At 41.0% G+C, this 22,766-nt stretch overlaps 1 long non-coding RNA gene across 1 annotated transcript in view; it reads left to right on the top strand.

Moving 5' to 3' along the window:
* Positions 1-21,771, top strand: part of LOC130543433 (uncharacterized) — a 158,686-nt gene extending 136,915 nt beyond the window's left edge. The window contains exon 2 of the long non-coding RNA XR_008958784.1: positions 14,828-21,771. This is a non-coding gene — a long non-coding RNA (uncharacterized LOC130543433). The remainder of the gene's footprint in view (positions 1-14,827) is intronic.
* Positions 21,772-22,766: the final 995 nt, after the last annotated feature.

Below are 22,766 nucleotides of genomic sequence, written 5' to 3'. Positions count from 1 at the left end.
TGTTTGACTCCAAAACAGGCAGTTATAATTGTCTAACTATTGGAAGTTATTGTCTAGTCATACATAGAACCAGAGAACCCTGTGAAGTCCCAGGGAATATGTGAGGACCCTTGGTCTCTTCTTTGCGTGTGTTCTGAGGTGTGTGAATAGAGAAGGATCTCCGTTTGGCCTCTGTTTGGCTTGTGTTTTACTAATTAGTTTTTATAAGTAGAATTTCTCTGTTCCTCACTGGAAGTCCTAATTGTATGATTAGAAATCACTCCAAATCAACTAATTGTGATGATACAAAGGATCATTTCACAGGAAGGGTCCTAATGGTGACCAAACTAGTGCTGAATATCCCAAGAACAGACAAGAAACATGAACCACAGAGAAGCTGGGTCCCTGCACTGGTTTTCCATCTAAGTGAAGGGTCTGAAACGTTCAGAGTGCCCGGCATCTCCTTAGCACCCATGCCTCCTTGCTTGGATGGGTCACGTTCTCAATGGAGGTAATTCATCTCAGGGCCACTTGCGCTTCTGTCTCACCTTGACTTTCTTATCTGGGTCTCATTAGATTTTAAGCTCATTTCCTTTAGTTATATAGAGAAAAAAATCTTGATTGTATGTGGGTAACACTTGTAGAACAGCACAGAAAAGAATGGTCTGCCTCTTGTCCCCGACCCGACACACATACCCTTGAGGCAGAGCCAACTCGAAGCTGCCTTTCCCCCTCCTCACTCTTTTATCTCTGCATTCTACCCTACAATTTCTTACCAAAGTGAAAAGATAAGAAAAGTTAGGTTTGAATTCTGCTTCCACCCCTTACTGGTCGTGTAATCATGAACAAAGAATTTAATCTTAGCCTGTTGCCTGATCTGTTAAAAAGAAACAATACCTATCTTGGTGAAACTAAATGAGATGAAGATAGAGCTTTCCATAAGAGAAAAGGGGTGAGTTGAATTCTGAAATCAGCTGAGGATTCAAAGCAGGCCAGGCTAGGGGTGGAGGAGGAAAAATGCTGCTGCTGCTGGCACTGATGATCAAGACAGAGAGGATGGAGGAGGCCGATAGCTAACATTTCTAAACCTAGAACCATATGCCAGGCGTTGGCCTAGCGCTTTATGCATAGTCTTTTTTTTTTTTTTTAAAGATTTTATTTATTTATTTGACAGAGACAGAGACAGCCAGCGAGAGAGGGAACACAAGCAGGGGGAGTGGGAGAGGAAGAAGCAGGCTCATAGCGGAGGAGCCTGATGTGGGGCTCGATCCCATAACACCAGGATCACGCCCTGAGCTGAAGGCAGACACTCAACCGCTGTGCCACCCAGGCGCCCCTATGCATACTGTCTTATTTAACCTTCACAAGGGACATCCTAGATGAATATTTTTTAAAATATTTTTTTATTAAATTATGTTAGTCACCATACAGTACATCCCTGGTTTTTGATGTAAAGTTCAATGATTCATTAATTGCGTATAACACCCAGTGCACCATGCAATACGTGCCCTCCTTACTACCCATCACCAGCCTATCCCATTCCCCCACCCTCCTCCCCTCCGAAGCCCTCAGTTTGTTTCTCAGAGTCCATAGTAAGAGACATCCTAGCTGAATATTAATTTTATTTCCATCTTATAGATGAGGATATGGAAGTTTTAAAGACATTCAGTAACGCTGACCAGGATCAATCAGCTATTAAATTGCTAAACGAGAAACCAATTCGATCCCTGGTTTTTGCTCATTCCAAGAGAACGCCTGGTCTGCTCCTCAGCTGAAATCATCAGTGAACACCAGAAACTACCTCTACCCCCGAGCCAGTGCTTGTCCTCTGGGTCCCTGTCCCACTGATCTCTGAGCCCTGAGACCTAGAAAAGGGAATCTATACAATTTACCACAACTTTATTCCTCCATTTGAGAACATTATTTACATTCCAAAACAATATTTAACACACTGAAAATGTATAATTTAGAGTTAGGAGACTGAAATCCTATTCCCAGCTTCTCCATTAACTAGCAGTGTGGCCTTAGGCAGCAAGTCAATCTTTTTAAACCTCAGTTTCTCATTTGTGAAATGGCAACCACATAGCTTCTAGAATCCCTTTGCAGGATTCTTTAATTCTTGAATGCTACTCATGTAGTCAAGAACACTTAGCTTTAGCATGTGAAAATGACATAGAAATATCTGAACCAAAGCATACCACCCAAGGAACAAATGCTGCGATTTCCATTTTTATTGCAAATATATAAAAGACTTTTGCCTTGCCACTATTGTTTTGGACATTCTATACCCTTTCTGGGTGACCATACAACTTATCATCCAAATCAGGGCACTTTGGGGAGTGAAAGCAGATGCTGTTAATAACTGCACCCGGACAGCAGGCATAACCAGGATCATCACCTTTTCCATAAACAACCTTGCCATTCCTCCCTTTGTTTCTGCTCCACCGCTTCCTCCTCCTCTCCTCCCCTTCTCTTTCTTGGGCTGCAACAAGAGTGAAAGGCACCACAGACAGAGGTGTGAGCTCCCTCAGCCCCTTAATGGAGTGTTAAGTTCAAAGCTGAGGTGTGAGCATTTAAATGCTAACACTTAAGCAAGTTTGTCTGCAACAGAAACACCCTGTTTAAGCCTTATTCCCCACTCTCATTTTAAAAACCATTTTGCATTGTTCATTTCCCTCCACTCAATCAGTAACTTGCTTATTATTTCTTTCTGGATTGCTTCATTTTGAATAATTCTTTGATTTTGTAATTAGCTTGGGGAACACCAAAAGGAGCCCACCCTTGGACTCCAACAAGGAAGGAGCAAGGGCTATAGTAATTTCCTTGGGTCATTTTTCCTGTGTCCTATCTTGGTTTTTCCTGCATGCTCTAGGAAATTCTAGGGGTCAGCAAATAGGTTTTGTGGTAGTCAGTGAGCAACTTAAAGTGATTCCATTTACAAATACCGTCCATGTAAACTTTTTGTTTTTGGAGGGAAATGTCTGTGAGCTCTGTATATCGCACTTTTGTCTACTGAGAGTCAAATTGGCCCCCTTTCTGGGGCCACCAGAATCCACAGCTTGATTCCTACTCCAAAACTATTTTTAGAAATAGAAGATGGAGCCAGTTAAATTCTTGACTTAGAAAACGCTATTATTTTCAAATACTGTATCTAAGTGCCTCACAGTAACTATAATATACTTTTGTTGAACTGAATAACCTATTAAACAATTCTGTATAGAACTTGGCCATCTTATTTTAGATGAATGAAAGATCAAAATTTTAGCAAAGGAGTGATAGATATGACTTTTTGCTATTAAAATAGTTTAGTGAAAACAGTGCTTGGTGCCTCATGTAGAAATCTTAATCCCTTTGCATTGCTCAACTAAAATCTTCTCATTTAATGATATTTCCTATCATTAAAATCCTCTCTATACGGTTACTATTTTTTAAGTATGATTTATTATCAATGTTTGAACTGTAAAACTGCCTTTAAGATAATTAATATTTCTGCAATTGTGAACAGAAGATTGTTTTTTCTATACTTTGCAAGCTGATGGGTTTTCAAAGATTTTCTTCCATAGTTGTGGGAAATGTGTCTTTTTAAAATGCAGTTTTAGTCAACCGCCAAAGGGCCAGGTGGAACAGGAGTGGATACAGTGTAAAATTAGTAGCTTTAAAAAGGCTTACCACTCAAATCTTTGTTTTCTTCTGTAACTCTCTGGGAGAGTCTGTGGGAGTGGTGGGCCCAGGGCAGGTGGGGCCTGATCAATACTCTACCGTGTCAGGCTCTCATCTGGTGTCCCTGTCACAGTGCCAGCTGCCCACGTCACAGGGCTCCCTCTGCACCTTCTCCACCACTGCCCCTCACCTGTGTGACACAGGGCACTACTTTAGTCTCAAAGGAGAGATACTGAAAACAATAACATTTTGAAAGCTATTTTTAAAACACTAAACTGTGAGACTGATTTCGGTAGGAAAGATGCACGAAGGTTACTCCACATGAGCAGAGATTCACTGACTGCCAGGGGAAGGAGGTGGTGTGGGCAGGCTAGCAATGAAACACGAGCTGTATAGAAATAATGTCACCTCGGGAGGTTGGGAGGCCACTGGAGCCAGGCACCTGGGCCTGGCCTGTGGGGGTGGTCATGAGGTCTGGTCTTGTGTTTTGTGTGTCCAAAAATTCTGAAGCATCATGGTCCCTAGAGGTAATTGGTCTCTTGGGGCTGCTCCCCGATGACCAGATGCCCTAGAAGTTGCTGTCCATATCAGAATGCAAAAATAAGTAGTTTATATCAAGAATTACAATCCTGCTGGCAGGTCTAAACAGCACGCCAAATGACGACCAGAAGGTTGGGGCAAGCAGGGGAAGTGGGAGCTTAATAGCTAAGAAGTCGGTTCCAACTCCATCTATGCCTAGCTGTGCAACCTTGAGAAGTGATTTGACCTCTCTGGGACAAAGTCAATCCATCTATAGAATGGGTAAACTGATAGAGTGAGAATTAAATGATATTTTTGTAAAAATGCCTAGGAAAATGGTTGCAATATGGAAGGTACTTAATGACCTGCTTACTAAATTACTTGATTCAATAGGAATCATTTTAGAGTTTTGTTCAGGACAGTGACTCTGGTAAGAAAGGGTTCGTTCATCCCTCTCAAATTAGGCCAACACCAATACACTTCATAACCACCACAAGAACACAGGGCACTCACAGTGTTAATTTATAAAAGTTGAGCCTGAGCTTTCTGGCTCTGGCTGCCTCTATCAGTGATGGCATTTTAACAGACAGAGAGCTAATGGTGTTGAGAGCAAATGGGGAATTGCCTGATCTTGATGTTTCCTTCCAACCTATTCTAGTTTCTTAGCAGTTATCTTCACAAATTAGACCCATGTAAGAGTCTAGCTTTCTTTTTCATGCTTGATTTCACACATGTTCACAAATCTGCCCCAAGAGTTAGGCTTTTTATTCAGTGGCTCCAAGACCTCAGAGCTGGGCTCATTACCATGACATGCAAAGCCTGACATTATCCAGTCAGGACCAGGAGAGCTTGGGCACAAGCAAAAGGCAGTGGAGTGGGTGTTCACTCCTGGTGCCACTGGTCATTCACACTCTCATTTTCTTCAACGAATGTTTATTGGACATTGACCATATACAGGCTTTGTTCTAAGAGCTGAAGATTCAGGGGTTGACAATGCGATCTTGCATTCTGGTGGGGGAGAGAGGTAAGACGACGAGAGAGAGAGAGGAAATCAAAGACAAAGAAATCAGCATATAAGAGCTACACAGAGAATTAAAATGAGGTGAGTGGAGGCAGAGTAATGACTTCAGATGAGGCGGTCAAGGGAGGCCTCTCTGTGAGGGGATATAGAAGCTAAGCTCTGAATCAAAAGGAGGACACAGACATGCAGTGAGTATGAGGGACACTGAGACAGAGGGCGCCATTAATGCAGAAGCTCCCAGGTGGGCACCAGCATGGTGCCTGTAAGGACCAGACCAAGGTCCAGTGTGGCTGGGAGGGTGCAAGAAAGGGTCAGTCAGGGTCAGGTCAGTGAGGGCTTTGTAGCCAAAGTAAGGAGGTTGGAGTAAATGTGATGGGAAGCCACTGGAAAGTTTTAAGCAGAGGAATGACAATACTGAATTTATATTTTATAAGTAAGCCACTCTGGATGCTATGTGCAAAAGGATTACAGTTAGTAAGAGGAGGCAGGGAGACTATTGCAATACCTCGGCGGGAATGCTGGTTGCCTACATGGTGGAGGGAAGTGGTCAGTGCTGGGATCTATCTGGACTTGCTGATGGGCTGGATGTGGAGAGTATAGGAAGAGAGAGAAATCAGGGATGACTCCTATGTTCTTGACCTGTGCAGCTGCATGGAAGGTGCCATTTCCTGAGATGAGGGAGACAGGAGGAGGAATGGCTTTATGGGGAGAAACAGCGAGTAACTGCTCTGAGAGCAAGTGCTCCAAGAGCACTCCTGTAGATTATTCATGCGTCCTGTGGGTGAATACACTACTGCCACCTCTCCATGAGCATGCACTCACTCCCAGGCCCACTCTGCCTTGTTTTACCTTGAAGTCAAGATGAATAGAAGACACTCCCCAAATTAAAAAACACTCACCTGTATTTAGCCTTTGGGCAAATAGAAATTGAAGGAAAAAATCATAAAATGACATTTTATTTTAAAAGACAGTTTCCATTCTTAATGTTGGGTCAGATGCAGTTCAAGTAACGATTTAAAGCAGTCAACTCTAAAATTGTACTGACGTGTGGTGTGTGTGTGTGTGTGTGTGTGTGTGTGCATTTATGAAAGAAAAAATATACACACAAATATGTCAAGCATTACCGTGTCACCTGTTTCTTTTCATTATTAAGTGCCTTTATCTTTTGATGAATTTAGCCAAGCTATGAGCAATGGAGGGCAGAATTAGAGGGGCTGAGGCCTTTTTCTTTCTTCGATTAATCTTTAAGTGATGGCATTATAGATGACTTTTAATTTGTGTTTTTTAGTATTTTAAAATACATTTTTGGCTGCTTTTCTTTTAGGTGAGTATAGCTGACACACAATGTTACATCAGCTTCGGGTGTACAGCATAGTGATTCCACACCTCTGTACTTTATGCTCTGTGTAGCTACCGTCTGTGGCCGGACAATGCTATTATGATAGCACTAGTCATACTCCCTGCGCTGTGTCTTTTATTTCCATGACTTATTCATTCCCTAAGTGGAAGCCTGTATCTCCCACTCCCTTCACCCATTCTTCTCATCTCTACCTCCCCACGCCGACCCCACCATCAGTCTGTTCTCTATAGGTCTCATTCTTTCTCTTTGTTTAATCATTTGTTTTTTAGATGCCACATATAAGTGAAATCCTAAGATCTTTGTCTTTCTCTGACTTATTTCACTTAACAGTATGCTCTCTAGATCCATCCATGTTGCTGTAAATGACAAGATCTCATTTTTCTTTATGACTAATATTCCATTGTATATGTATATCACATCTTCCTTATCGTTTCATATTGGGGCTGCTTCCATATCTTGGCTCTTGTAAATAATGCTGCAGTAAACAGAGGGGTTCACATATCTTTAGAACTAGTGTTTTCATTTCCTTCAGGTAACTACCCAGTACTGGAATTACTTGATCATATCGGTTTTTTAAAAAAAAATTTTATTATGTTAGTCACCATACAGTACATCGTTTTTGATGTAATGTTCCATGATTCATTGTTTGTGTATAACACCCACTGCTCCATGCAATACGTGCCCTCCTTACTACCCATCACCAGCCTATCCATCCCCCCACCCCCCTCCCCTCTGAAGCCCTCAGTTTGTTTCCCAGAGTTCTTAGTCTCTCGTGGTTCATTCCCCCTTTTGTTTACCCCCCCTTCCTTCTCCTACCAATCTCCCTGCTATTCCGTATGTTCCACAGATGAGTGAAACCATAGATCATATGGTATTTCTAATTTTTGGAGAAACCCCCATACTGTTTTCACAGTGGCCATACCTGTTTACCCCAATAATGCATAAGGGTTCAAATTTCTCCACATCCTTGCCAACACTTGTAATTTCTTGTCTTTTTGATTCTAGCCATTCTGACAGGTCTAAGATGAAATACCTCACTGTGGTTTTGATTTTCATTTCCCTGATGATTAGTAATGTTGAGTCTCTTTTCATGTGTCTGTTGGCCATCTGTATGTCTTCTTTGAGAAAATGACTATTCAGGTTCTCTACCCATTATTTTGACCAGATGATGATGATATTTTGGTGCTAAATTTCATTAGTTCTTTAATATCTAAAATATATAACCTCTTATCAGATATATCATTTGCAAATATCTTCTTTTCATTAGACTACGTTTTGTTTGCTTTTGTTTTGCTGATGGCTTCCTTCACTGTGCAAAAGCTTTTAATTTTGGTATAGCCCCAGTAGTTTTTTTGCTTTTGTTTCACTTGTCTTAGGAGATAATATCTGGAAAAATGTTTTACATCAGCTGTAGAAAGAAATTACTGACTGTGGTCTATCCTAGGAGTTTTCCAGTTTCAGGTCTCACATGTAGGTCTTTAATACATTTTGAGTTCATTTTTGTGTGTCGTGTAAGCAAGTGGTCCAGTTTCATTCTTTTGCCTGTAGCTTTCCAGTTTTCCCAACACCATGTATTGAGGAGACTGCCTTTTTCTCAATGTGTATTCTTCCCTCCTTTGTCACAGATTCATTGACCATAAAAGTATAGGTTTATTTTTTGGGTTCTCTGTTCTGTTCTATTGATCTATTTTTGTGCCAGTATCATACTGTTTTGATTATTGTAGCTTTGTGTAGTATATTCTGAAATCTGGGATTATGAGGCCTCCAGCTTTGTTCTTTTTCAAGATAGCTTTGCCGATTTGGGGTCTTTGGTGGTTCCATATACATTTTAGAATTATTCTCATTCTGTGAAAAATGTTATTTTGATAGGGATTGCAGTAAATATGCAGATTGCTTTGGCAAGTATGGACATTTTAACAATAATAGTTCTCCCAATCCATGAGCATGAAATATATATATTATCAATATGTCATAGTTTTCAGAGCATAGGTCTTTCACCTCCTTGGTTAAGTTTATTCCCAGGTATTTTGTTCTTTTTGATGCAATTGTAGATAAAATTGTTTTCTGAATTTCTCTTTCTGCTACTTTATCAGTGTACAGAAACACAGCCAATTTCTGGGTATTAACTTTGTATCTTAGAATGTTACTGACTTTATTACTTTTAATAGCTTTTTGGTAGAGTTGTCAGGGTTTTCTATATGTAGTATAAGGTCATCTGCAAATAGTGGAAGTTTTGCTTCTTCCTTACCAATTTGGATGCCTTTTATTTTTCTTGTATGATTGCTATGGCTAGAACTTCCAGTATTATGTTGAATAAAAGTGGTGACACCGGACATGATCTTATGGGAAAAGCTCAGTTTTGCACCATTATGATGTTAGCTTTGGGTTTTTCATATATGGCCTTTAGAATGTTGAGGTATGTTCCCTGTAAACCTACTTTTCTGAGAGGTTTTATCATGAATGGATGTTGGATTTTGTCACATGCTTTTTCTGTATCTACCGAGATGATCATATGATTTTTATCCTTTGTTTCGTTAATGTGTTTCATGTTGATTCGTGAATATTGAACTATCCTTGTATCTGTGGAATAAATCTCACTTGATTGTGGTGAATGATCCTTTTAACGTATTGCTTAATGCAACTTACTAACCGTTTTTTTTGTGTTGGTATCTTAGTTTGGTTTTGGTATCAGGATAATACTGGCTTTGTAGAATGTATTTGGAGGCTTTCCTTCTCTCCTATTTTGGAATAGTTTGAGAAGAATACGTATTAACTTTTTTTCATGTGTTGGTAGATTCAATGTGTGAAGCCATCTGGTCCTGGGCTTTTCCTTCTTTCTTTTTGATTAGCAATCCATTTCATTACTAATAACTGCTCTGTTTAGATTTTCAGTTTCTTTCTTGCAAGATTATAGGCTTCAAGGAATTTTTCTTCTACATTGTCCCATTTGTTGGCATGTGATTTTTTTTGTAACGTTCTCTTATATTCCTTTGGTATTTCTGTGATATCAGTTATTACTTCTCCTCTGTCATTTCTGATTTGGGTTTTCTCTTTTATTGATGAACTTAGTTTGGCACTTTAGTTTATATTTTCAAAAAACAGCTGATTTAAGACTGTATGCCATTTATATCTGCTCTGATCTTATTTATTTCCTTCCTTCTACTCACTTTGGGCTTTGTTCATTCTTCTCTAATTCCTTTAGATATAGGGTTAGATTATTTGAACTTTTCCTTGTTTCCTGAGGTAGGCCTATATAATTCCCTGTCATAACACTTTCAAAGATTTTGGACTGTTTTCATTTTTATTTCTTCTTTAAATAGCATATTGTTTACCCTCCACACATCCGTGGGTTTTTTCCTTGCAATTGACTTCTAACTCCATACTGTTGTGGTCTGAAAAGATAGGATTTAAATCATCTTAAATTTATTTAAATCATCTTAAATTTATTGATACTTGGTTTGTGGCCTAACACATGATTTATCCTGGAGAATGTTCCACGTGCAACTTGAAAAGAATGTGCATTCTGTTGGTTTTTGGATGAAATGTTCTGTTATATATGTTTTAAGTCCATCTGGTTTAATGTGTCGTTTGAAGCCACTGTTTCCTTATTAACCTCCCCTACTATTATTGTATTACTGTCAGTTTCTCCCTGTATATCTGCTAATATTCTATGTATTTAGGTGCTCCCATGTTGGGTGCACAGACACGTACAATTATTATATCCTCTTGTAATGCCCTTCTTTGCCTCTTGCTACAGTTTTTGTTTAAAATCTATTTTACCTGATGTTTACATCACACCCCTGGCTTCCCCCCCCCCCCATGTCCATTAGCATAGAACATCTTTTTCCATTTCTTGACTTTTAGTCTGTATGTATTTTGAGGTAAAAATGAGTCCCTTGGGGTGCCTGGGTGGCTCAGTTGGTTGAGCGTCCGACTCTTGATTTCAGTTCAGGTCATGATCTCAGGGTCATGAGATGGAGCCCTGCCTCAGGCTCTGCACTCAACATGGAGTCTGCTTGTCTCTCTCTAAAATAAATGAATAAAAGTGAGTCCCTTGTAGGCGGAATATAGCTGGGTCATGTTTTTAAATACTCTAATAGAAAGACACAGGGTGGGTGGTGAAATGTATTTAGACAGTTTACATTTAATGTAATTATTGATAGGTACATACTTCTTGCCATTTTCTGGTTGTTTTTGTAGTTCTTCTCTGTTGCTTTTCTGTGTGTCTATTACCGGTTTTGGGTTTGTGGTTACCATGAAGTTCACATACAACCTCCTAAGTATACAGCAGTCTGTATTAAGTTGATGATTATTTAAGATCGAACAGATTCTAAAATTTTTTTACTACCTCCCCTCCTTTTTAAAAAAATATTTATTTGAGAGAGAGTGAGGGAGAGCATGAGCTGTGGGGAGGGGCAGAGGAAGAGGGAGAAACAGACTCCTCACTGACCAGGGAGCCGGACGTGGGGCTCAATCCCGGGACCCGAGACCATGACCAGAAGGCAGAGGATAATGGAATGAGGCACCCCCCCCACTCCACATTTTGTGTATGTTGTCATGTTTTATATCTTTTTATTCATAATTTTCTTACATCTAATTATGGCCTTTTTCCCCCCCACATAATGAAGTCCTTTTAACATTTCTTGTAAGGCTAGTTTAGTGGTGATTAACTTTTATCTGGGAAACTCTCTATTTCTTCTTAAATTCTGAATGCTAAACTTGCTGAGTAGAATATTGTTACAGGTTGTTTCCTTACAGCACTTCAAGTACATCATGCCTCTCTCTTCTGGCTTGAAAAGTTTCTGCTGAAAAATCAGCTGATAGTTATATACAAGGGAAACCCCATAAGGCTATTTTATTTTCTATTGCTAGCTTTTTAAATTTCTGTCTTTGACATTTTAATTATGTGTCAGGGTATGGATCTCTTTGGATTTATCTTGTTTGGAATTCTCTGCTTCCTGACCTGGATGTCTATTTCCTTTCCTATGTTGGAGAAGTTTTCTCTTTCTCTTCTCCTTCTGGGACCCCTGTAATGAGAGTGTGTGTTCATTTAATGTTGTCCAAGAGATCCTTTAACTTACCCTCACTTTTTAAAATTATTTTTTTCTTTTTGCTCTTCAGCTTGGGTGCTATCCATTACCCTGTTTTCCAGATCACTGATTTGTTCTTCTGTATCCACTAATCTGTTGATTCCCTCTAGTGTATTTTTCATTTTAGTTATTGTATTATTCAACTCTAATTGACTTTTTTTTATATTTCCTATGTCTTCGTTGAAGGTCTCACAGAGTTCTTCCACTCGTGTCCCCAACCTGCAAGTATATTATTTACTTTAAACTCTTTATCAAGTATACTGCTTATCTCCATTTCATTTAGTTCTTTTTCTGAGGTTTTTCTTTTAGAGTATATTCTTCAGTCTCTGCACTTTGCTTGACTTTCTATGAATTAGGTGGAACAGCTAAACTGAAGGAATGATCTTGTATGTGGTTGTCCCATGTAGACTGTGTGTGCCTTGTATGGATGGAGGCTCACGGGGCACTCTGTGCTGGGGCTGGACTGGCCATGGGCCGGGGTAGTTTGAGGCTCTCGGAGGAGGATGTACCCTTGCAGGATAGCTGAAATGGACTTAAGCAGGAGTGTTCCTGTGCTGTCTGCTTAGAGTGTGCCATGGCAGTCTCTTGGCACTCTGCACTTGGCAGGACAGCTGAAATGGGTTTAGGCTGGGGTGTCCTGAGGTGCTAAGCATAGGAGGGGCCATGATAGGGTGGATGAAATCAAGGTGGGCAAGGGTCAGGGGTTTCCAGGGTGCTCCATGCGGAGGGCACCCTAGTGGGATGGCTTGAGCTAAAGCAGGCATGAGCTGGGAGGTCCCAGAGTACCTGAGCAAGCTCTCTGGAATCAAAGTGGTACAAGCCTGGAGTGTTCTGGTGGTGCTCTGTGCTGGGCTCACCTTGGTGCAACAGCTAGAGTTAGTGCTGACCAGGGGTGGCTGTGTGTGCCGGGGCTCACTGAGGTGGTAGGCTGGGTCGGGCACCCAGAAGCTGCTCCTGTTCATCCTGTCAAGGTAGAGGAGGAATGTAAACTGTAGCGGTCCCCAGCAGCTCCCCCACCTATTCTCTGCTTGACAGATGACTTCTAGGGCTGGTGTGAGAGGGGCTTGGGGATCGCGGAGGTTGCAGGCTAGCTATGGCATCCAGACCCTGCTCCCATATGCACTTGAGGTGGAGAGGGATTGTAAACCATGGTGCCTGCCAGCCCCTCTGACCTGGAAAGAGTTCCAGGGCTGGTTCTTTTGAATTCTAGTTGCCCTTTTAAACCAGGGCTTTTCTCCACGCCCAGGGCAGACAAAACTGCTTCTGGTCTCTGATTTTTGGTTGTGCAGAAGCTATTTAGGCAGCCCTCAGTTCTTTAGGAAGGTGTATCCCTGGTCCACTTACATTGCCATCTTGAATGGAAACTCTCCTGAAGAACTACAGTTGTCTCTGAAATGGCAGCACCTGGCATACAGTGAGACCCTTGTAATTGTTAGCCACTATGATTGTTAGTATTCCTGACAAATGGTCCTCCAGACTTTTCGTGCTAGAAAGCACCTTATAGTTCAGGGTGATTCCTTCCTAGTGTTCAAACACCTCAGAACTAGTGTCATCTATGTCCTGGTAACTGCCACTCACAGAGCCCAATTCTGTCCTCTCAACAGCAGTTTATCATCTCTCTCTCATGAAATAGTTCGTTATGTACTTGAAGGTAACTATCATATGTCCCTTATATCATCTACTAAAATTTACCAAATACCAATTTGATAAACTAAACTCTGGGTTTCCAAGGGCCGAATGTCCTGTAGGTTTGCTCATCACTGCAAAGCCAGCACCTAGTCTGTATCTGGGATATACTGGGTTTTCAAACTGAATAATGGAGATATTTCTATTAGATTTAAACATTGAGTAAAGACCTTCAATATGCCAGATGCTATACTAGGTATTGGAGATACAAAAAAAAAAAAAAAAAAAAAAAGGAATACGGTCCCTCCATTAGTGATCTATTCATGCAGCTCACAAGCAGGGGATTCCACGGAAAAATGCTCCAGGCATGTCTGTCTGAGAAGATGCTCTATCTGGATGGAGAATATTGAGTCTGCTCATTATGGGATGGAACAGGAGAAAAAGAGAGATGTAGTGGGGATTAGAAAGGGGAGAGTCAGAGACAAAATAAGAGGTGGATATATTGAAAGCTCGTTCAGCACAGAATTCAGAGTGTATGCTCCGTTGTTGCTGCATGTGTGGCTTGGGAATGAATCTTTGATGCTACAAGGTCTGCGACATTTGAGTTACCTTACTTGTTCAGAGCATGTACTGCAGATCCGTAATTATATAGTGTTTTAACTTCGCTGTTGAAAATTCAAATAAGAACACTGTATCTGAAACTAATGAGGTACTATATATGTTTAGCTAATTGAATTAAAAAAACCATAACTGTTGGTGAACTTCACTGATTTATTAGTATCCATCTACATAATGGCAGCATTTTGACTTTCCAAATATCTTTATTCTCTAAGGAGAATCCCACTGTTCATGGTCTTTACCTCCCTCCTTCTCTGTAGGCTTTTTTTTTTTTTTTTAGTCACCATACAGTACATCATTAGTTTTTGATGTAGTGTTTCATGATTCATTGTTTGCATAAAACACCCAGTGCTCCATGCAATACATGCCCCTCCCCTCTAAAACTCTGTTTCCCAGAGTCCATAGTCTCTCTGTAGGTCTTTTGAAGAAGGCAGCTCTTCACCATGGGGGCCCTGACCCCCTGGTGGACATAGCAGGCACTGCAGCTGTGTGTTGCTGCCCCATGGTCCTCTCCCACTCGGAGTAACCCTTTATAATATGGATGCAAAATCAACACTGTTCATGTCCAAAGTCTCACAAAGTCCACTTTGAAAAGGGCCTCTCAGCTTTGATCTATGGACTCCCTATAGAGCATGAACTGAGAGTGGACATTCAGCGTCTTTTCTGAATCCAGCACTACACACTTTTTTATCCCAACAACCAGTTCAACAACATCATTCCTAACTTACGCCAAAATAACCAAAGGCCTCGCACCTATTTAGTAGTACATACACGCTGTTGTACTCCAGCTGGCCCCCAGGGGGTCTTGTCTCCTAGTGTTCACTCCCTCGTGCAGTCATCTCTCACACTACGCCGGAGTCAGTCTGTGTGAGCAAGCACATACAGAAGACATGATAACATGCCCTGCCAAGCTTAGGTTATAAAGGACACTGTCCCCCACTCTCTTTCTCTTAGATCACCTGCTCCAGGAAAAACTAGCCGCCGTGTCCTGAGCCTTGCAAAGAGGTCGTGCGGATGAGGAACTAAGAGCTGCAGCCACTAGCCATGTGAGTGAGCCTTCTTGGAGGCACATCTTCTAGCCCCATTGAAACCTGCATGTGCTGTCGCCCTGGCTGACAGCTTTACTGCAGCAGGACAGACCTGTTTCAGGAACGATCCTACTAAGCCAGTCTTAGATTCCTGACATTCAGAATTGTAAGATAATAAATTTAGTTTTTTTTGAGCTTCTACATTTTGGGAAAATATGTTATGCAGTGATACATAACTGATACAAAAGTAGAAAAGAGGCAGTTGGGGGGGGTCAATTGTAGACCCCATATACCTACTCTTCCAGGAGCTCAGCCAGGACCAGCCTGTCAGAGTGATATAAAGCATTTTTGGTGGCTTACTTCATGGAAGATTGCTAATGTATCAGGGAGAAGGAAGGGAAAATGGCTGAAATACATTGCTTTCAATAAAAATGCTCTTGCTACTCAACTATGATTATGGTGGTAACAAAAAAGCCCTGTCCTATAATGGAGTTACTAATGCACACTTCCCACCATTTCTGAAGGTTAATACAAAAATTCATTGCATGGATGTTTGCCTCCAAGGATGCTGTGTAAATCCAGTGTACTATTATTTTCCATTTTTAATGTGAATTGACAAGGGCCACTTTAGCCTGTTAGCACTTCCTTTCTGAAGAAGAACCCCGACATCTTTTAGTGCCCCCAGCAGCAAATGACTTACGCCAAAGCCTATTCTTCTTCTTTAGACGGAAACCCTACTGACACCTGTTCTGTTGTCTATTAGATGAAGAAGATTTTATACAATGTGGGTGAAATGGGAGTTCTGCCACCCAGAAAGAATGCAGGCTACAGCCCTTCCTCTTGGCAGCCAAAGAAAAATTGTAGAAGTCAGGAAAACAGATTTGAGTGCCTGCTTCTCACAGAGAAAGGCATCTGTGCCAACCGAAACGCCAGGTTACCTTTTCCTTATTCTCAGCTCTGCAGACACAACTTCATTAGTACTGAGTCTATTTTACGAAGCCTTTTTATACCTTCAGGTTGTCATTCTGACTGAGTTACTAATCCTGGTCACATATTAAGGGCTTTGATTAAGCAATTTGCTTTTTTCCTTCCTCTCTTCCATCTCATTGAAAGATTACAGAGTTTGAGCATGAGGTTAGAGGATTACATCGGAACCCTGAGAGTCCCGACACGGCTCCAGCTGCCTGTCATTTCCTGGAGTGGTTACTTATCTGTCAATATTTCTTCCCTTTTTTCCCAAGTCCCAGGCCTACTTGATCTTGTCCGTTTGGCTCGGCGAGTGGAGGAATAACAAGGGTCTTCCCATCATGCAACATTCTGGGATACATCATGACAGAGAAATCTCAAAGCCCAGGTCAATTATAACAGAAGATGTGCACCACCTCTGCCCCTGAATGTCTTCTGGGGCTGCAGTTCTTTAAAACCAAGTCACCTGAAAAATGCAAGGAAATGTGTGTCTGGTTCCTGGCTGGCTTTCTGCTTGTTTAGCAGGACACAAATAGCAGAAGACTAATACTCCGTGTGGGTGGTTTGTGGTCAGGAAGAGGGAATAAAGTTGGCAGCTCCCTCATTGTGCTGTAATTACTTTTTAATTAGAATTCATTGAATACAGATGGATTCTTCCTGTTCTTTCGCCCACTGATGTTTTTAATATTCCCACATCAGATATTATGAGGCAGTAGCCGGCAGTGAATTACATAAAATAACCCTGTAGCTGGTAGTGACTTACAGAAAGTAACCAACTTAACCATTTGTCTTAGATGAAAAATGATCTTACACCTTTTTGTGGATTCTGTTGCTGGTTTGTTGATATAGTGTTTGTTTACTCTCGTTCCTGCAGGAAAAAAATACCATAGTTCTTGTATCAAATTACTGTAACTGACTGGAACATTTTTATTTCAAATAATGTACCATCATATTTTTTTTCATGGTGACACTGATAAGTTTGCAGGATTTCTCATTTTTTTCCTCCCTCCTACCAATGAATAATTTGAATCCAAACGTGAATGGAATGTACAATTTCATGCTGTTATAAAAAATCATTGCTCATCACATTCTAATTGTAACTAAGTTTGAACCTGAATAGCTATTTGCAGTATTTTGAGAGAAATAAGAAGTAATTTCCATTTTTTTGCTCCAGGGTCTCTCTACATGAACTGACATATGATGCATTTTTGAAGTCACACTTAATAATTCTCTTTTCATTATAAACAACCGCACCCTTGTTGCATAGCAAACCTGAAATTAGACTTACACAGGCCTAGGTAATATACCTAAGAAAGAAACATGATTTATTCTAATGTAATAATGGCATAGATTTATAAAGCTTGACTACTCCAATGCTCCTCGTTATGGTTGTAAAATATTTGTGGCCACTGTGGGATTTTCTAGATCATTATTTTAAAAAAGGAAAAACCCATTTTGACAGATGAACTGGGGCCATTCTGAGCAAATCACAGATACTTCATATAACAAGGCCTCCAAAGAGGGGAGGCATGCACTTATTACTATGGCAACCTGGATCAAAACACTATTTTAGTGGCGAGTTTCCAGTTTTACAATGCAATGATGATTGTTTATAGTACCACTGAAGCCAGATTCAGCAAAGGTTTAAGAAATGAGCTGACAAGAGGAAAATCATTATAGATAAACTGGGGATACCTGGGTGGGATAGCACGGAATCTGCCATTATTTGATCAAATACTGAAATTTATTGCTCAGGACAATAGAAACAATGGAAGAGGCGTGAGAGGACGAGCACCATCCTAAAGTTTCTTCTGGTGTAATGGTTTAGACTAAGATGAGTCCTATCTTAAGTTAAAACTTTGCAAGCAAAAAGGCTTTTTTTAAGTACATATCTGTCTTTCACATCCCTTGTTTTTCTATCTGCAAAATACCTACTTGTAACTTTAAAGTTGTGGGCTAGCACTTCTTTTCCTAACATATTCCGTTTGACAGAGTGTAACACGCCACAACCCAAGAACTACGCTCGTCACACAGGGCTGTGCGCTTGCACATGTCGACACGAAGTGACAGCTGGTTGCAGCCCTGCTCAGTTATTTTTCTACAAATGGAATTTTTACACGGAAAGAGAAGAAGTGTCTGGATCGGGAGTTGTTCATTTTGCTAAATCTATCTCAGAATATCTGAAGCCACCACTGGGTGGACAAAGTGCACTGGAGTGAAGGGCTGAATAATGACTTATTTGCTTAGCAACGATTTGTTGCGCATCTCCTGTGTGCCTGGTGCTGGGTGACTTGAGGGGCTAGTGGGGGTGTGCTAGTGAGGGCCATAGAGAAATACTGAAAGATGCAGAAGAAGTTAGTTACTGGAATGGAATTAGGTTCCCTTCTAATATTTATTAACCTGCAGAGTCTTTCTTTCAGCCTTTGAAGGGAGAAGAAGAACCATGAATGTCTGCTTTATGCAAAGCTCTGCGCTAGGAGTTCTATGTACAATTATCTTAATATCCTGGGAAATTGCAGATACTATTATGTTTATTTTGTAGATAAGTACACTGAGATCAGAAAGGTTTAATAAAAACCCTCAGGTGCATTGAGCAAACACATATTATGTACCAGGCACTGTTTTAAGCATGTTACAAATTTTAACTCATTTAATCCTTCTGATAACCATGCAAAGCAGTACTACTGTTATTCCCATGTTACAGATGAGGTTGAACAATTTGCTTCAGGTCACACAGCTAGTAAATGGCAGAGGCAAGATGTGAACCGATGAAGTATGCACGGCTACCACTGTGCAGCAGAGGCGTGTGTTGGACCTAATCAACAGTCGGTAAGTGATCAATAGCTTAAGTAATCAACAACGTGACTATGATCTGAGCCAGGCCTCCTGATTTACCACATGCTTACCTGGTTTTCAGCGTTTTTTTGCCTGCAGAGTCAGATATAACTACCAAATATTTTGGGCATCAAACATACATTTCTTTTATTTGCATGACTTAATTATGCCTCTTCAAGAATAAAATTATGCCTCTTCAAGAATAAAATAATGCCCCAAAATCATTTCAAAGATTTTACTTTGCTTGAGTAACAAAGAGATCACAGAATTATGGATCTCATCAATTGCTCAGAACCAAATTATAAATAATTTCACAATGTCAGAAAGTTTTGAAAACCTTAAGTACTCATACTATGTGAGGTAATAGTCTGGCTATAAACTATGCCCAACTTGGGGCGCCTGGGTGGCCTAGTTAAGTGGCTAACTCTTGATTTCTGCTCGGGTCATGATCTCAGGGTCCTGGGATTGAGCCCTGGGTCAGAATCTGTGCTTAGCGGGAAACTGCTTGAGGATTCTCTCTGCCTGTCCCCCTCCTTGCACTTGTGCACTCTCTCTAAAATAAAATATATATATATCCTCTCTTATTCAACTGAATGTGTGCATGTTTATAAATACGTGTGATTTCAAAGAGAGAAGCATTTGTCTATTGGCAATGTGTAATGATCACTTTGTTGGCCCCCAACATCTGTTTTCCCCTTGCTTTGGTAGTGGAACCCTGAATTTCCTTTGGGGAAAAATCTTCATCCCCCATCCCTCACTTTTCTTGTCGATGTACTAAGAATGTATTCAAGGCTCTAAGGTGTCTTTGGAGTGTTGATATGGAACCACTGTCACCACATGGGGGTTTTGAGAATGAAGAATGCCTACGGAGGGAGGCAGAACCAAGAATAGGGAAAAGGTGAAGTCCAATAACATCATTTTAGCCCCAGAATAAAGTAACATCTTGTTTTAGATGTATCTCTGGACTTTTCAGTTAAAGGAGCAAATACCTTGGCTTTTGTGTCTAAGCCAGTTTGAATTTAGAATCTGTTTCATTTGCAACCTACAGACTCCTAATAACATCACCTTAGTCCTTCATCCTTACCACCTTCTCTGCCATTCTTAATATCTAAGGCATCATTATTGTTTTATTTCAAATATTTCTCAAATCCTTCCACCGCTTTCCTTATCACCACCTTAGTCCAAGCAGCCATTATCTTTGATCTAGACCATTTTCAGTAACCTTCTGTCTAGTCTCCTGCCATCTAATCTAGCCTCTTCTTAATCCACTCCCCACATACCAGCCAGAGCAATCTTTCTTTACAAAATGTAAATATGGTTATATTATTCCTCTGTCTTACCATCCTCTCATTTCCCTAAGACGAGTAGTTGATTCCTGGTGATCTGAGGATATACTTTAATAGCCTTAATACTTAACCACTTATGTGGTCCTGCACGGTCTGCCTTAGTCTACTTTTTGGGCACAGATCCAGTCTATGGGTCTCTCCCCCATATTCCAACAGGAGTTCCTGAAAGGGAACCTGTAGTCTCTCAACAACTCTGACGAAGGTTGTGGTGTTCTATTTTTATCGTATTTGGCAAAACATGGGAATGATAACTTAGGTTTTCATTTCAGAATCAATACTGCTTGCAGCAAACTCCTTACCCAGGGGTATGAAATATAGTCATGTTAATCAGTAAACAGGTGAAGACTGGTTACAAAAGTGTCTTTTTGTGCTGGGAAAAAAATGGTGAGGTCTGGATAATATATTATCAACTGGTGAATTATAAAAGATCTGTCTGGACTGATTTTTTGCCTCAAAGAGTTGGGATATCTGGCTTTTAGTATTAAAGATAGATGACCAATATTAGCTGTGTGGCCTCCATTTTCAACTGTGAAATGGGGAAATGATACTTTCTTATAGGAAAGTATATAAAACATGAAATATATTGCCTGGCATATAATAAGTATTCATTAAATTTAAATTTGCCTAACACAACTAACTTCTTTGGGCCTCAGTATTTATATCTGAGTCTTATTTCTCAGATCTAAATATGCCAAAATTCTTCTCACAGTTTGGTGAAATAAGTCAATGCCAATCAGAAACCTATAATAGAAAAACAAGAGAAAGGAATCCAAGCATAGCACTAAAGAAAGCCATCAAAACCCAAGGGAAGAGAGAGCAAGAGTAGAAGGAGCAGAGAAGAACTACAAAAACAACTGTAACAAAATGGCAATAAGTCCATGCCTAATCAATAATTACTCTGTAAAGGGACTAAATGCTCTAATCAAAGACCTAAGGTAACCGAATGAATAAAAAAGCATGACCCATCTATTTGCTGTCCACAAAAGACTCACTTCAGACCTAAAGCCAAATGCAGATTGAAAGTGAAGGACAGAAGGGCACCTGGGCAGCTCAGTTTACTAAATGTCTGCCTCCTGCTCAGGTCATGATCTCAGGGTTTGGGCATCGAGCCCCATGTGCTTCTCCCTCTGATCCTCCTCTCCTCTTGTGCTTTCTGTCTCAAATAAAATTTTTAAAAAATGAGGGATGAAAAAACATTTATAATGCAAGTGGAAGTAAAAAAGAAAAAGAAAGCTGGGGTAGAAAGACTGTAGTAAGAGACAAAGGTAACAATCCAACAAGAAGATATAACAATTGTAAATGTCTATGCACCCAACATGAGAGCACCTAAATACATATAGCAAATATTAACAGACATCAAGGGAGGAATTGACAGTAATACAATAAAAGAAAGGACTTTAACACCCCACTTAAATCTATGGATTGATTGTCCAGACAGAAAATCTAAAAGGAAATAGATCTTTGAATGACACATTAGACCAGTTGACCTAACAGATATATTCCATCCATAAATGGCAGAAAACTTTTTCAAGTGCACATGAAATATTCTCCAGGGCAGATCACAGGTTAGGCCACAAAACAAGTCTGAAATCCTGTCATGCATCCCCTTCTCAACCACAATGGTATGAAACTAGAAATCAATTATAAGAACAAATCTGGAAAGAACGCAAATACAGGGAGGCTAACCAACATGCTATTAAACAATGAACCAAGAGATCAAAAAGGAAATTTAAAAAATACATGGAGATGGGGGCGGCTAAGATGGCAGAGTAGAAGAAAGGTAGGCTTGCCCCACTCCTGGAACACAGCTTGATATATATCAAATCATTCGGAATACCCAAGAAATCAATCTGAGGACTGACAACTAGAGGGAGAGGAGATGAAGAGGCATGGTTTGGGGGAGAAAAGGACCATGGGTGCTGTGGGAGTCCTGGTCACGGGGAGTGAAGGGCACAGGGGATCACACAGGGAAAATGCTTGCCCAAAGCCATTGCCTGGGAAAATGAGAGGGGCTGATTTTCCTAAGTTTTTACAACCAGTGGGCTCACAGACTGGAGTTTCAGAGGTCCCCAGCGTGGCTGGGATGGAGGCTGCGGCTGCTGCAGTGCTCCTCTTCAGGAGTCAGCCGACGGCACACTCTGAGGGTCGCCTGAGATGCACTGGGAGAGACGGTTCCCCCTGCTTGGAGTGGATCTGAGAGAGGTGGCATTGCCTCTCTGGGGACAAAGGAGCTGGTGGGCACCATTTCCCTCCCCTGCCCCTCAGCACAGTTGCCTGAGATACTGCTGAGGGTGTAACCCAGACACTGGCTCTATAGTGTGCTTTGCTCCAAACCCCACGTGCCTGTGCTCTGGTGCGACTGCCCTCGTGGGTCAAACCTGCATCAGTCCCAGTGCAAGAGACCCTCCCTCAGAAGACCAGCGCAAGTCCCCACCACACCAGGTCCCTAAAGTCTGGAGTTTTAAAACTCAGCCCACCCAGCTGAGATAGAGCTCAAAGTGCGCTGCGTTGCTGCAGGCAGGCAACCCGGACACAGTGCGAAAACAGCAATCTGGAACGCACGTGGAATGCACTAGGGGGGATTATTTGCTCTTTTGGGAAGGCTTCCCTGAAAGCAGCAGGCACAAACTCCCCTCTCCAGGGACAAAGGAAAGGAGCTGGCTGGCACCATTCCCCCCCCTGCCCCTCAGCATAAACTAGCCTCAGTAAACAGCACAT

This window comes from Ursus arctos, unplaced genomic scaffold, assembly GCF_023065955.2.
Source record: "Ursus arctos isolate Adak ecotype North America unplaced genomic scaffold, UrsArc2.0 scaffold_12, whole genome shotgun sequence".
Taxonomy (NCBI): domain Eukaryota; kingdom Metazoa; phylum Chordata; class Mammalia; order Carnivora; family Ursidae; genus Ursus; species Ursus arctos.
This window is presented reverse-complemented; position numbering and strand designations above follow the sequence as displayed.